Raw genomic sequence first — 16,675 nt, 5'->3', positions numbered from 1 at the left:
TTAAATCTTACTTCACCTTTCATCACTCATGTGATTTTTGGACAAATTACCTTCAAGATAAAGATATCCCTTCCCTTGTGACAGAAGACACTTGATGATGTCATACTTCCTGTCAGTTACTCTTAACTTCCTCTCTTGCCATTCAATCACATAAAACAACTCTCCTGTTTTGTGGAACTACTTGTAATCATCTTGCTGCTTTAGAATGAGGTTGATATAAAAATTAGCATCATATTTAAAGGTCATTAGAGGGATCAGAAAGGTTTGAGATGAGGGTTTACTCCTTTGCCATTCTCACCAACTGAAATTCTCCCCATCTTCTTTTGTTGATTCGTTGCTTCCCCTCCTACTTCTTTCACATGCAAATTTGTTCAAATTTTGCCTAAAGGTAACCTGTCTCTTGAAGATAGATCTTCTTAAACACTAGGATGTATTTTCCTTTGTGCTTTTATTGGCAAACCAAGAATGCTGTGTATGTTTCTTCCATATCCCTTATATGTTGCTATAGCTGTTGACTTATTTGTGTCATATTCCTAATGGAATGAAAGTTCATTGGGGGGCATCTCTTATTTAACTTTGCAGCACTGGAAACTACCTCAATGTCTACCACACAGAAACCTTTCTATAATGTGTATTCAATGAGTGTGTGTCAAATTAATTCAATGTATTGTGTGCAAATGGGGACCAAAACCAGGAAAATACAAATCATACTTATTTACAGATTAAGAAAAAGAAAAGGAAGTATTGTAATGCTAGAGATGGTACAATATTTCTAATAACAGATGATAAGGATGTATAATTTTATCATTTATATTTTTCTCCCAGACTGACCTTTATTAGACAATTTAATGCATTTTAGTTATTATAGATTAGGGTATGGCAAGTTGTCTTGGTAATGAGCAAAAAGAATTAAGCAAATTGAAAACAGTAGAAATGAGTATCTGCTATATTGCAATTGACTATGTATGCATGCACTGTTGCGTATGTAGCACCAATATTTTGGAGGTGTGCCAACATAAATACATTTATAGAGAGTTAATATCAAATTTGGTGTCAAAAGGTTTCTTTGGCCCACCGAAATTTCATAAATTTATCCTTATACCAGCCTAAATGTTTGAAAGTGATACTTAGTCCGTGATCCCTAAGAACTATGACTAAATCTGTGAATAAAGTGTTGTTAATGTAAATTGTATTTAAATATAACACATGCCTACCAAAAATATATTGAAGTGTACAAGTGAAAATATTTTCACAAAGTGAACTCACTTGTGCAGCTAACACCTAAAGAAGAAACAATATTAATAGGACAGTAGCCCTTTCTTCTCTCATTACAGTAGCTCTCTCCACCGACCCCCTTCCTAACCTGCATCAGGTGTAAATTCTATCACGATTCCTAATAACACGTTAATTCCTAATAACACGGATTAGTTTGGCCTATCTTTGAATTTTGGATAAATGAGTCATATAGCTTTAAAGTTAGGTTTATTTCACTCAATATTTTGTTGTGCTTATCTATGTCATTGCATTTAATTCTACTTTATTAATTCTTGTTATACATAATATTTTATTGCAAGAATACATCAGATGTTGTATTTTTCCTATAATAAATGAAAATTTGAATTGTGCTTTGGGGACTATTTCAAATACTGCTGCTGTAAACATTTTTGCTCATGTCTCTGTAAACACATATTCACACTCCCATTAGACATAAACATGGAAGCTGACTCAGAGGAAAAATTTAATTTTAATACTCTTACATAATGGACATGGTCAAACTTATTAAGTATTTTTTGTAGTTACTACATTTTTCTTTTTTTTTAAATTAGTGTCCATTAATTGTATAAAGGGGTTTTATTGTGATATTTCCAGAGATGTGTGCGATATACTTTGATCAAATTCACCTCTTTTGCTGGTGGAGTGGCTGAAGTGGTAGAGCACCTGCCAGCAAGTGTGAGGTCCTGAATTCAACTCTCAGTAGTGCAAAAAAAAAAAAAAGAAAGAAAATCACACCTTCTTATCCTTCTTAACTTCTGTCCCTCCTAACCCCTTTCCAAAAAGTGGTGGGTTTCGTCATGCATCCTTCACATGTGTGCATGTGCAACGTACTTCAATTGTGTTTACCCCCAGTGCTCTCTACTTTAACCCTCTCCAATCCCACTGATTCCCCCTAAATATTCCCCGTGTACACTTATGCCCCATTATTATTGTTATTTTTATTATTTTAGGTCTAGATTCTGCATATGTGTGAAACCATGAAATTTTTGCCTTTTTAAAGCTTGGCTTATCTCATTCATGATCAAATTCACACCCAGACTTATGCTCTCTTAATGCTCTCCCTCACCCTCCCCTTTCAAAAAGCATTCAGTGTATTTCATTATGTTATCTTCATATCTATGTGTATAACAGACACATGTGTGTGATGTGCTCCAGTCATGTTCACCCTCCAGCACCCGCTCCTTCCCCCCATCTCCCTCCCTGCTCATGTCTGTCACTATTGTTATTATCATCATTTTAAATTTGACTCTGCATATGAATAAAAACACAAAATATTTGACTTTTTGAGCTTGGCTTATCTCATTCAACATAATGACTTCCACTTTCATCTATTTTTCTGCAAATGACATCATTTCATTCTTCGTTATGATCGAATAATACTCTATTGTGTACAAATACATTTTCTTTATACATTCATCTGTTTTGGAGTGCCTAGCTGGTGGCTATTATAAAGAGTGCTATGATAAACATGGTGTACTGGTATCTCTCCTGTGTATTGACTCACACTCTTTCACATGTATGTCCTAGTGTGGCATAGCAGGGTAATATGCCAGGCCTGTTTTTAGTCATTTGATGAACCTCCATACTGATTTCCATGGTGGTGGCCTTAGCACATTTTTCTTGTAAAACTTATAATAAAAATCTGTTCTCTATTTAATCATTATTTTAAATGTAGATATATTATGAATTTCAAAAATTATAGAATGATAGAATAATATCTTTTAAAAATATGATTAAACATATAATTTGAATAAATTGCTTAAGTTTTCTTGTCACAAATTTCTAGTAGGGAACAGTGGTGTCTTTTTTTTTTTTTTGCAATGAATCTAGTTTGTATAGTGTTTTAGCTTATTTCTCTTTTGACCTTCTGATGCTATAAGTTTTAATGTTCTGTATTTCCATTAACTAGAAAAGAATCAGTTTACATTAATGCTGAATTTCTGTCTGCCTGATGATTTTGCTCAGACATATATAAGAACTTTCTTTTTTGACACTCAGAGAAAGGTTTGGACAATTTTTATAACATGATTTTCCTGGTGATAAGTGGTCAAGATATTCAGATGGCATGGAAGGTATGTGTTCTATGCAGAACAATACAGCAAGGTAAGAAAAATTAGTTTCTCAGAGCTTCACCTCTAATGAGGATCTGCAAACAGTTATTTCTCTGTCACTTCTGTCTAATTTCAGGTAGTGATTCCTTTTCTTTCTAAACAAAGTACCAGCCACAAAAAATATATGTTCCTTTATGATTTGTGAGCTCAAAGCCCATTAAACAGTCCAAGGAGTCATGAATGAATAAGAAGACCAAAGTTACAAACAAGGGAAGATGAAGGAATTTAAAAACAGAGCCTTTACTTATGACAAAGGCAAATGTAGTGTTAATTCTTACCCTCCTGCATTCATAAACATCTCTACTGGCTGATGATTCAAGCTGTTAATGATGAATTTGGCCCTTATCCTTGTTTTTGTGTGTCACTCCTTAAAATTCTTATAAAAAACATACTCAAGGAAAAAGTGAAACATGAGTATGAAGTATGTTTTATTTGTCATCTCTTTAACTTTTCCAAACAATATCTTCCTTGCATGTACTGTAATGCAGCAAATAGAAGAGTGAGCACATGGATCATGACAAGATCTTAATGAATGAAGAGTCAGAAGATGGAGGATGTTGACCAACTAGTGAGGGAGGCAATGGCAGCCACATGTACTGAGACCTTTTTTTTTTTTTTTTTTTTTTCATTTTTCTTTTATTATTCATATGTGCATACAAGGCTTGGTTTATTTCTCCCCCCTGCCCCCACCCCCTCCCTTACCACCCACTCCACCCCCTCCCGCTCCCCCCTCAATACCCAGCAGAAACTATTTTGCCCTTATCTCTAATTTTGTTGTAGAGATAAGAGCACCCTTCCCTTGTGTGCTCTCGCTTTTATCATGTGCTCATAGTCCAATCCCCTTGTTGTGTTTGCCCTTGATCTAATGTCCACATATGAGGGAGAACATACGATTTTTGGTTACTGAGACCTTGATCTTAACATCCTGCTGGCCCCTTAGATCTTCTGTCATTCCTCAGAGAAAAATGTGAGCCATGAAAAATGTGCCTGAAGTGTGGTTTTCCAAAAAAGCCTGGTGAACTTTTCCTAAAACTCATCTCTATGCAGCAGAATTCTGTATCTGCCTAACACTATTTCTCTTTTGTTTTAGATAAACACTGAAAAATTCACTCTTAACTCATGCACTCACAAGTAATAATGTCTTGCCTTTGAAAAAGTGAATTGTAAGTATTTTAAATTTTTACCCCTTTTAAACTTGCACCACACCTCTTAAGTGTTTAACACCTCCCAATACCAGAATCTTGGGACCAAGACTAATCACATGGACTTTTGAGGGAGAAAATTAAACCATTTCCAAGCCATAGAAAAAAAGAATTACAAAATATGACTATTTTTGTAGTTTTTTTGTTTAGTTATGAAAAGTTTAAGGACATTTCATGCCTATTCAAGACGATGCTGGTACACCTTTTATCTTAGTGTTGCACTGGGATACTCAAGGGCATACTTTTCTTTCCTTTTTCATTATAGACTGTCACAGACCCTGGTTTAGGTTAGCATATGGTTAATTCAAAATGAGAAATATGCTTTCCATTTTTCCTAGGAAAAGATTTATTAAGCAATATCTAATAAAGAAAGTTAAAAGGGGCCTTTTCTGTGTTTTATATTCTTCTGAGAAAACTAAGATGTTAAGTAGTGCAAACCAAATGTTCACTCCTGGTCCTTGGGTACACACTGCTTACAAATTGGATGCAAATTATAACCTTAGGAAACCAGATAAATCTCTTCTGGGCTGCCATGCGTCCTCTTTGCTTTACTGAAAAGTGCTTTCTTGTTCCTGCCACACTTTATGTGCATGAAAACCAAAGGCTATGACTGGTTCTAAAACCAGCCTTTTGCTCAAATACCTCCCACCAAATAAACCAAGAACAAAACAACTACAATTCTCCATTTGCTAGAAGATTTGCCACCCTTTTATCTTATTCCTCTTTTTTCGATGAACTAAAAATACCCATTTATTTATGTAGACTCTCAAGATGGGCCATATTTGACCTTTTGCAAGTGTAGGTAGAACCAATATTCATATCTTTCAGTATAATTGCTTTTTGCAGAAAGGAAGTAGGACAGGGTCACATTTGTTTTATGAATGCTAGTACCAAGAAAAAAATGTATTTCTTTTGATTTTTTATAACCTATTTAATTATTAATAGGAACCTGTACTTACCTGGACTGGGGACTGTGTATATAAAATATATATACTTGCAACTGAAATGTAAAATGATCTTGGTTTCTTTGGTTTAGACAGCCTTATAGTGGTTACTCAGCTTTTTGTTGTTGTTGCTCTATTTTGTTTTTGTGAAATGATCAGACTTTTAGTTTTTCTCCTCTTATGTCTGTTACTCCCACTATTGTAGGAAATTATGTTGGGATAGGGGGACTCTGACTTCATAGCCACAAGGAGAGGGCTTCCTGTGGCTCTCACTCTTATCCTTTTAGGAAAGCTCATCTATCCACCCTGTCTCTAGACTTGCTCTGCTGGTCTTTTCCATTGTTTTGTCTTTTGCAATTTAATGGTTATGATGCTGTACTCATTCTTTGTCTTCAGAAACTTGGTCTCTGCACTTAGCTGCTCTTCTATTTCACCATCAGCACCTCTGCACATTCTCCATGGTGCATGTGAGGACGGATATGGTGTATTACAAACTTGTAGGTTACTTCCCCCCATGGTGACATTCAGAGCAGCATGTCCCTAGCTTGTATGCTGTACAATTTTATCTAGACAGTTCTATAGTTTTCTTCCTTCTTGCAGTGGACATCAGATTTGAACTGGATAGGATAGAGACATGGGCATGCATTTTCAGCTTATTTACATTTTATTCCTTCCAGAAGCCATAAGGTAGAAATGTGAGGAGGAACATCTTCCCACTTCCTCTTTACACCTGGTAGATCTGAAACTTAGTCATGTCTTCTTATTTCTCAACTTTCTTTATAGTCTCAGGCTATAATGGTGAGGGGGAAATGGAGAGAAACTGACTTACTAGTAAGAACAGTAGTGTTGGAATGTACTCTAGAAAGATTCTGTATATCATACTGGCTCTATGTCTATGGTTGTCATTTTATCTACTAATGAATTGCTAAAGTGAGAGACAGGGGAAATAAAAAATTAAATACAGATTTTTTGGCATATATGAGACATTGAGCTATTGGTTTTAATATCAACTTTGAAGTTATGATTTACTTCACATTTAGAAGTGAGACCAGAAAGACAGAGGTGGCAGAAAAAGCAACATCTCCATGGTTTCTATAACTATCAGCTTATGTTTATAATAATGCCAATATTTGTAGCATCTCAATATAGCCATCTTTTAGTATAAATAGTGATCTTTAGTGTTTTTATAATCTGTAAATGTCTCTCCCTTTAGACTCTGGATAGAGCATTGAAACCTGAAATTATCCAGTAAAATTTTGCTGTCGTCTTCCAACACCAACCAATATACAGTTGACAGTCTAAATCTCCTTATGATATTTTATATTTGTCCCAAAAGATAAGCAGCATTTACCATGGTGTATATACTGCTCTAAATACTTTCTATATATTCAATCATTTATTACTCAAAAAGTCCTATTAGCTAGTTACTAATATTCTCACTTTGCAAATAAAACTGAGGCAGAGAGAACAATTTCCTTAAAATCAATAGCAGGTAAGTGGCAGAGCTGAGGTTTAGGCAAAGGAGTGCTCTTGAGTCTTAACTCTCTCACCATACTATCTCTCTTTTAGGAAGAATAAATTATGATTTATGTACAGTAGTTCTCACTTTTGTTGTATATCCTTTTAATTTTAGTAAATTCAATTTATTAGTTTTTTCTTTTAAGTTACATATTTTCATTTTAAAAAAATTTTATCGTTTTTACATTTACTTACATATGTATATATTATTTGGGCCACCTTCCCCCCATTCTTTAAAATTTAACCACATAATTATAGATACACAAGAAAATGAAGATAAAAAAATGTCTCTTTTCTGGTAGGACTAGGGTTTGAACTCAGGGCTTCATGCTTGCAAAGACAAAATTTCTTTTGACTTTAAACACAAAAATAAAATATTGTATGAGATAATTTGAATACATAAACACAATCTAAAAGAGAAACTTTCACATATTAATATTATTGTTGTCAATAATTCCAGGTTCCCAGAACTCACTTACTCAAACACAATGCTCTATTTGGCTACCAGACTTGTGTCGGTGAGGAAGCAGACAGCATTGGTTAAGTGATGCCAGGCTGTGTGCCTCCAGTGTCCTCCTCCTCCATGCCATTCTTCCACTGATTTTAACTTTGCTTAGAAGCATAAAGTGCTTATTCTTTATTCTGTTTACCATATTCATTATTCATGTTTCCCAAATGGAACCCGTTAGGACAATTAATGCTTCTTCCTCTTCTGTGCATTTGTCCACATTCTAATTATTCTTAAAGGTGGCATTGCATTTTTTATTTGAAACTTCAGAGGAGAGGGACTAATGGAGCAATCAGACAAAAGGATACAAGCAGGTAGAAATGCAACATTGCCTGCCATTAATTTGTGACTATGTGAACTTATTTGTTTCATTTTCAAGAAGGGTTTTCACTAAATGTCTTTCATCTTGTACAAAGCAGACATTAAATGCATGAGAGGAAAACGACAGACAAAATGTGGTAATTGAACTGGCCAAGCTATGTTATCATCACCACAAAGCCAGCTAATAGGATCCTAATATGAAAGGACTTGGCTGAGTGAAGACAAAAGTGAAACTCCTGCAGCTCATAACTTAAAAGATGTAAAAAGTTTCATTCAATTACATATCTTCTTAAAACTTTAAATTAGAGAGAACATCACAGTTGGATATACTCAGAGATTCTAGAAACATTAAAAATCTACATATGAACTTTATGCCCCCCTTCCAAATTTTCTTTTAGTTTTTCAGAATACAGACTGCCCTGCAGAACTTGACAAATGAGAGCCTACTGCTTTCTTATCTCCTCAGAGGAAATATCAACAGCTTAAGTTCAGTGGAACTGACTATCTAATTTCATCATGCCAGGGAACATTGAATTCAATCAAAATAGTCAAGGCACATGTAAAACAGTGCTCAAGAGTTGTGTGAGTTTTGGGCATCCATGCAGAATATCATAACACTAAGCCATGAACAATGGCTCATGCCTGTAATCCTACTTGTGAGGTGGAGATCAGGAGAATTGCAGTTTGAGGCCAGCCCCAGGCAAAAAGTTCACAAGATTCTCTCACCCAATGAAAGCTGGGTGTGGTGGCCTAAGCCTGTCATTCCAGTTAATTGGGAGGCATAAATTTCCTATTCCTATCTTGGTCCAAGCCAGCATGGGTATAAATGTGAGACCCTATTCAAAAAACATCTTAAGCAAAAAAGGACTGGAGGTGTGGTTCAAGTGGTAGAGCACTTGCTTAGTAAGTGCAAGGTCCTGAGTTCAAACTCCAGAACTGCCAACACACCCCTAACAAAAACAGAAAGAAAACACTGGTCACACTTTTCAGTTTTTCTCCTATGATAGCTAAATTCTCTGTGCTTAATATCATGATCTGTAAATAGAAACCACAGACAAAAGAAATTTAGTCTAGCAAGTCTTATCCACATTATTGGGTGAACATACTAGCAAATCTGGCAACACATTTTTAGATGTGCTTGAAATAGTAATGTTTTTAATTCTAAGTATCAATGGATTTTTATGATACATTGATAGAAATGACTACTTTTAAACCTAATTTGAAAGCCATTACCTGGACTTTATCAAAATATGTAACGATTTATTTCAATGTGTTTAGATTTGTTTCTTTAACTCTCCTCTGCTCTGATACTATACTTTTGAATATGCCTTTTTCCTACCTTAAGCATCACTGAGAACTTCAATTTCACTTTAGGCTCATTAGTCCCCACTTACGTAGACATCATATTTAGCTGGCAAAGAAAATAGATGATTTATTTAATTAAAGAATGTTGGCAATTCTTTTGAACATAAATGTTGTTTTGATATATCTGGGCTCACAAATCAGTATTTAGAATGCCATGTAAAAAGTTTAATTGATAAACAGGTTAATATTATCTTACACATTTATATAATCATGGGTATGTAGACATTTCTGATGTGTTTTTATCTGGTTTTAGGTACATCGTTACTTTCAGTCTTTGTTCTTTTTATTTATTTATTTAATTTTTTTATTCATATATGCATACAATGTTTGGGTCATTTCTCCTCCCTCACCCCACCCCCTCCCTTACAACCCCATCCCCTCCCCCTCTACCCCACCACCTCCATACCCAGCAGAAACTATTTTGTCCTTATCTCTAATTTTGTTGTAGAGAGAGTATAAGCAATAATAGGAAGGACCAAGGGTTTTTGCTAGTTGAGATAAGGATAGCTATACAGGGAGTTGACTCACATTGATTTCCTGTGCATGTGTGTTACCTTCTAGGTTAATTCTTCTTGATCTAACCTTTTCTCTAGTTCCTGGTCCCCTTCTCCTATTGGCCTCAGTTGCTTTAAAGTATCTGCTTTAGTTTCTCTGCGTTGAGGGCAACAAATGCTATCTAGTTTTTTAGGTGTCTTACTTATCCTCATACATCCCTTGTGTGCTCTTGGCTTTATCATGTGCTTAAAGTCCAATCCCCTTGTGTTTGCCCTTGATCTAATGTCCGCATATGAGGGAGAACATATGATTTTTGGTCTTTTGGGCCAGGCTAACATCACTCAGAATGATGTTCTTCAATTCCATCCATTTACCAGCTAATGATAACATTTCATTTTTCTTCATGGCTGCATAAAATTCCATTGTGTATAAATACCACATTTTCTTGATCCATTTGTCAGTAGTGGGGCATCTTGGCTGTTTCCATAACTTGGCTATTGTGAATAGTGCTGCAATAGACATGGGTGTGCAGGTGCCTCTGGAGTAACCTGTGTCACATTCTTTTGGGTATAGAAATGCTAATGATTTTTCTATGTTGATTTTATATCCTGCTACCTTGCTATAGCTATTGATGGTGTCTAGGAGATTTGAGTAGAGTTTTTTGGGTCTTTAAGGTATAGGATCATGTCATCTGCAAATAGGGATATTTTGACAGTTTCTTTACCTATTTGTATTCCTTTTATTCCTTCTTCTTGCCTAATTGCTCTGGCTAGGAATTCCAGTACTATGTTGAATAGGAGTGGAGACAGTGGGCATCCTTGTCTAGTTCCTGATTTTAGAGGGAATGGTTTCAGTTTTTCTCCTTTAAGTATAATGCTGGCTATAGGTTTGTCATATATAGCTTTTATAATGTTGAGGTACTTTCCTTCTATTCCTAGTTTTCTTAGAGCTTTTATCATGAAATGGTGTTGGATCTTATTAAAGGCTTTTTCTGCATCTATTGAGATGATCATGTGGTTTTTGTCATTGCTTCTGTTAATGTGGTTTATTGCGTTTATTGATTTTCGTATGTTGAACCACCCCTGCATTCCTGGGATGAAGCCTACTTGGTCATGGTGAATGATCTTTTTGATGTGTTGTTGAATTCAGTTTGCCATTATTTTATTGAGGAGTTTTGCATCAATGTTTATTAAGGAGATTGGCCTATAGTTCTCCTTTTTGGAGGTGTCTTTGCCTGGTTTTGGGATAAGTGTAATACTGGCTTTATAAAATGCGTTAGGCAGTTTTCCTTCCCTTTCTATTTCATGGAACAGTTTAAGGAGGGTTGGTATCAGTTCTTCTTTAAAGGTCTGATAGAATTCAGCAGAGAATCTATCAGGTCCTGGATTTGTCTCTTTGGGGTGACTCTTGATTGCTGCTTCAATTTCATTTTGTGTTATAGAACTATTCAGGTGATTAATATCCTCTTGGTTCAGTTTTGGATGATCATATATATCTACAAATCTGTCCATTTCTTTAAGATTTTCAAATTTATTTGAGTCTTTGTTCTTTTTAAAGGGGTATTATAAATGCATTTGTAAGTTCAATTCACAATATTAATGGAAGATATGATTTTGTTGTCTGGGAAGGTTAAACATATGGGATACTTATTTATAATCCTCAGCATCTTTTTGTTAGCATCTGCTACAATAAAGTTGTCCTACTTGGAGGAACGCACAGGCTAGCAGCAGAAATGGGCAAATGGTGGAACAATCTTCTTTCTTCCTTTGAATCATATCAGCATGTATTCTTCAAAACCCATCAAACCTCACAAGGTTTTAAAAATAAATGTTTTACTAAAGATTTAGTGAGGAAGAGAAATCATTGCCAATAAATACCTGAAATTTAATATTTTCTTCAGAAGTACATATGTTCTCTCTCAGTTCTTCCAACCACCTAATGTCTCCATTTCCCCCTGTTATAAACACTTAATAAACTCCTTTATTGTCCTGAGCAGTCTTGCTTAGCCACGCCACTCAGCAAAACATAAGTCCTAGAACAGTGAATACTCCTTGCTTCTTTTGTAATTCCATCTGAAGGGTTTCAACACAGCCCAAGGAGCTTATTTAAATAGGAACTCTACAAGTTAAACTTATTTTTAACTAATCAGAGGTCATAGGAGCTCCAATGAATAAGAACTTAAATCTGCTTTAGGTAAGAAAGATGGCACAAAACCAGTGATTTATAATCTGGACCAGAAGAATACATAGGGATCTTCTAGGAAGACAAGATTAGAGGAGAGTACAAATAGAGCATGAAAATGAAAGCACATGCCGTAGCATGGCTAAACTGTGGCTATCGAGGCTGTTAGAACAAATGAAAATGGAGACCAGGCCTGAATAATCTGAACAGACAAAACCAGTTAAGCCTCATAAACAACACTTTATTTCTTATTAATGCCTATGTTATGGAAAATGAAACTTAAGGCAAACCAATCAGAAGCCACCAACTAATTTTAGAGTTATGTAACTGGAGACTTTTGCCAGGACAGACCAAATAAATTAACAGTGTTACTGTAACCAAGGAAACATTTGCTTTCCTTAGCTTCTGCTTTTGCACTCTAAAATCTTTCCCATGTTCTCTCAGCAGAGTCCTAGCCATTTCTACTTTGGAGTTTTCCGATTCATGAATCACTATTTGCTCAAATAAACTTGTGAAAATTTAATCAATCCTCTGTTTAGGTTTTCAGGGCAGGAGATATTGCAACTCTGTATGTTACAGAGTTCAGGGATTTCCTTTGGGTAATGGTGAGTAACCAGCTATCTAGATAAGTAAGTGAATAAAATAAATAACAACTAGTAAACTTACTCTGTATAATTAGTGCTGGTAGCTATTTTGTGTTTTTTTCATACAACTATGTGCTCAGCTTAATAAAATTATTTTATACTTGTGGATATGTAAAAATAAAAGGTCATTATTTTTGTTATTTTCTACCTTTATCTTCTTTCTTTCACTTAAAGTGCTTCTTTAATATAATAATAATGACAATAATAATGCCATTAAATATAATTGCAGCTCTCTATTACTGAGATCCATGCAGTATGAATAATTGTGCCCAAACCAAAACATTTCCAAATTGGTTTTAAGAATTATAATGGTTGCATTATTTCCTGAATTTACTTATTTATTCATGCATAAACTTTTATTGAAGAATTACTATGTAACTGGCCCTGTGGTTAGCACAGAAATGTATAAGGTTTACAGTTATTTAGTAAGTTCAGTTACTGTGAAATGTATTATTCATTGGTTATATCATTTTACAAATAAGTTTCAGGATGATAAGAGACTTACTTAAGGTCACAGTCTTACTGGTAGCATAGCCTATACAAAAAATCAGTACTTCTTGATAATTGTTCATGGTATCTTCAAGTAAACATCTGTCTGTAGAGCAGGGAAAGTGTTTGCATTGCATAAAAAGTTAATACTTTGTCCAGATGACATAATGAACAAGGGTTGAATCAGCAAGAACCAAAGCAGTGAGTTTAATCAATTTGCTGATGTTGTAGCCTCATGGAAAGCAAAAGGGTGGGCTGAGTTGCAGTTATAAATAGGAAGAAATTCTTCACTGCATAAAGAAGAGTCAATGTTTCTACAATGAATGGATCATCGATTTCACCTTTTTTTTCACATTTTAAAATGTTTTGAACTGCCTTGTAGATAAATCAGAGGTTACTAACTACATATCATTAAAATAATTATAAATCTCTGCTGTAAAAACATTGGATTTAAAATCAAAAGAAAAGATTTTGCACAAACTATAACTACCATGTTCTGTTGAAGGCCTTGTCTAAAAATAATAGCAGTCAAAGATTCTTTACATATGGCATGAGTTTACTCAAACTATTTATTCTTCTTCATTCAAGTTGAAAGAAAGAGATGGTAATTTCTACATGATTCTAAAAGTAACTTTTAAGTATTTCTTTAATATATTGGAAATATAACAGCATTAATTAATTTTTTTCTCTTAAAATGTAACTCAAATTCTATGGTTTTTATTCAGTAATCTATGGCTATAAAACTATTATAATTTAACTGGGTGCCAGTGACTCATGTCTGTGATCTTACCTACTTGGAAGGTGGAGATCAGGAGGAGTCAGGGAATTAGTGAGACCTCAACTCAAGCAATAGCTGAGTTCTTGTCATCCCAAACTACATGAGAGGCTGAGATCTTGAGGATCATGATTTCAGGCCAGCCAGGAGCAAAAGTGTTTGTGAGACCCCATCTTAACAGAAGAAATGTAGGTGTGTTATATGCCTGTTGTCCCAGGGAGGGAGGGAAGCTTAAAAAAGGAGGTTCACAGTCCAAGCTACTCTGGACAAAAGTAACCAGAGCTAAAAGGACTGGAGTCATGGCTTAAGCAGAAGAGCACCTGTTTCACAAGGATGAAGCCCTGAGTTCAAATCCCAACTGTCAGAATAAAACCTATTATAATTTATTTTTTATTCATATAACAATGTTAATAATTGGTAATAGTTATTGAGTATTTTTATACACTCCAGTAATTTTCATGGAGTATATCAATTAATGCTCAAAAGAATTATTAATGGTTTTATCACAAACTCTATTTTATAGCCAAGAAAACCTAGAAGTAGAGGACCCTGTGTAAGTTTACATAACTAATAATTGGTGCAATATAGAGCTAGAACCAAGATTGGAGCCTAGAGATATTGACTCCAGCATCTGAGCTGCTAAATAAAACAATTTCTTAGTTTACTAAAATGAATTTAATGTAATTTTAATCTTGTATCTGTTAGTAAAGATTGTGAATAAAACCAATATTGTTTTGTTGTCACCTGTACTGATGAAAGACTGAAAAATAAATGTGACATTTCCTTTCTTCATTGGAAATATTAAAATACTTTCTTGTCACAGTGAGAAAAGGATTTAAGCAAATGTTTGTCATCTTTATCATTTATCTCCAAGGTTGTACATTTTTACACTTGAGGATTTGCTAGAGTAGCTATTGCTGTATCAGCTTCAAGTCACATCTGCCTCCCATCAAGGAGCTCCTATTATCAAGAACCCAGAAGCAAAGGTTGAATGCATTTAGTAGACTGAACAGGTGCTCATAGGTGTCACTAGTTACTTAGCATAACTAGATTGAGCCTTAATCAAGCCTCAAAACTAAAAGGTCATCCAATTGAAAATGTCTTCCATCTGTTTTTATTATTCTCCTGTCCAGCATTGTGTTTTGCAGTTTACACACACAATAAATCTATGATAAAACAACAATTTATTGGTAGCTTGAGGCCAAATGCTTTTGCTATAAAGTGTTTGGTAGAATGACATTGATGGTTATTTTAAAATTTAAATATTATATACCTCTTCAGTTATTTTAGGATGGCAATTATGAGTACAGTAATTTAGCTGGAAATATTATTTATAGTATTTCCTATATTTAGTGTTTCCTATCATAATATGAATAACAATCTTAAAATGTTTTAAATCATCCTCTCATTATCTAGAGGTCTGTGGTTATACTCTGTACATTATTTATTTGGTGACTGATTCATTCATAATTATAAGTAAGTTATTCTATACCAACTAATAGTCAATGAAATATAATAGTGACCTGATAAGGCACAAAATAGATTTGAATTCTCTCTAGGGAGTCAACCAATAGTAATTTCATAGTTATTAGCATGAGTATTACCATTATGACATATTTTAAAGAAGGATATGGTACTGTTTATATAATTAAATAACTGTAGCAATAAACTGGGGTAGTGCAATTATATCAGTAAGTTTAAGAACAGATTAGAGATGCCTACCAGACAATTATTAGAGAACTATTTGATTTATTTAGTGAAATTCTCATTTATGCCAAGAAATCAATAAGACTGCTCATAGCCTATAGGAGCTTGTGGTCTGGGAATAAATGCAGAGGAGTAAAAGGACAGTAGTAATGGCACTTGTGTCATAGTGGGGAAGCAGAGGGACTTTGGAGGGATAAAGGAAATGCCCTTGCATTCACTGAAGGGCGGGGGAAAGGACCCTGACTTTGAGTCTAAGGTACAAGAAGACTTGGAGTTCTCAGCGTATGTATACATACATATACATGCATGTGTCATACTGGATATGTGAAGAACTTACTGGCAGAAACCATAGCATCATTAGCAGTGCAATTGTAAATCTTTCAAACACTACAGTGAAGAAAAGGAGGAGAAACCATTAAAAACTTTGGTAATAGGTAGGTAGGTAAATGTGTCAGCATTAGTAAGTAAACAACCATTTATTAAGTAATACAAAGAAGACCACTCAACTGAAAAAAGTGAACAAAGGACATAAAATACCATTTGAAATAATAAATACTAATGGCCAACTAAGAGATGTGAACACACCGAGTCTAATAGGAATAAAGGACACATGAGTAAAGCAAACTGTTGCATAGGCAGAGAAAATCTTAAAATTAAACTCAATACTGGTGAAAGTGAGAAAAGAAGTATTTTGAATACCTACTGAGAAGAATGAGAATAAAGTGAAAAGTGTGAAGAATTTTGTCAAAAAATAATGAAGGTTATTTATATACATATCACTTTGGCTTAGGAAATTTTATCCTAAAAGAAGCAATTAGATAACTGTACAAAGATTCAGGTCCAAGCTGGGGATATAAAGGTGATTTTAGGTGGAGCAATCATGAATTATTTTGAAATTCATGTTGCAAATTTTATTATAATGAGAAACATAAACATAATCGAAGTAATATAAATGTCTTATTATACTGAATTAGTAAATTAAAATGGGAATACACAGTGGAATACTCTGAAGCTTCAAAACTATTATGGACATATGTGTTTAGCACCTACAGCTGAAGCAAATTCCCAACTAGAAATAGTATAATTCCATCATAAAAGCATGGGATATTCATATGCATAAAACTATTTCAGAGAATATAC

This window comes from Castor canadensis, chromosome 3 (genome assembly GCF_047511655.1).
Source record: "Castor canadensis chromosome 3, mCasCan1.hap1v2, whole genome shotgun sequence".
Lineage (NCBI taxonomy): Eukaryota > Metazoa > Chordata > Mammalia > Rodentia > Castoridae > Castor > Castor canadensis.
This window is presented reverse-complemented; position numbering follows the sequence as displayed.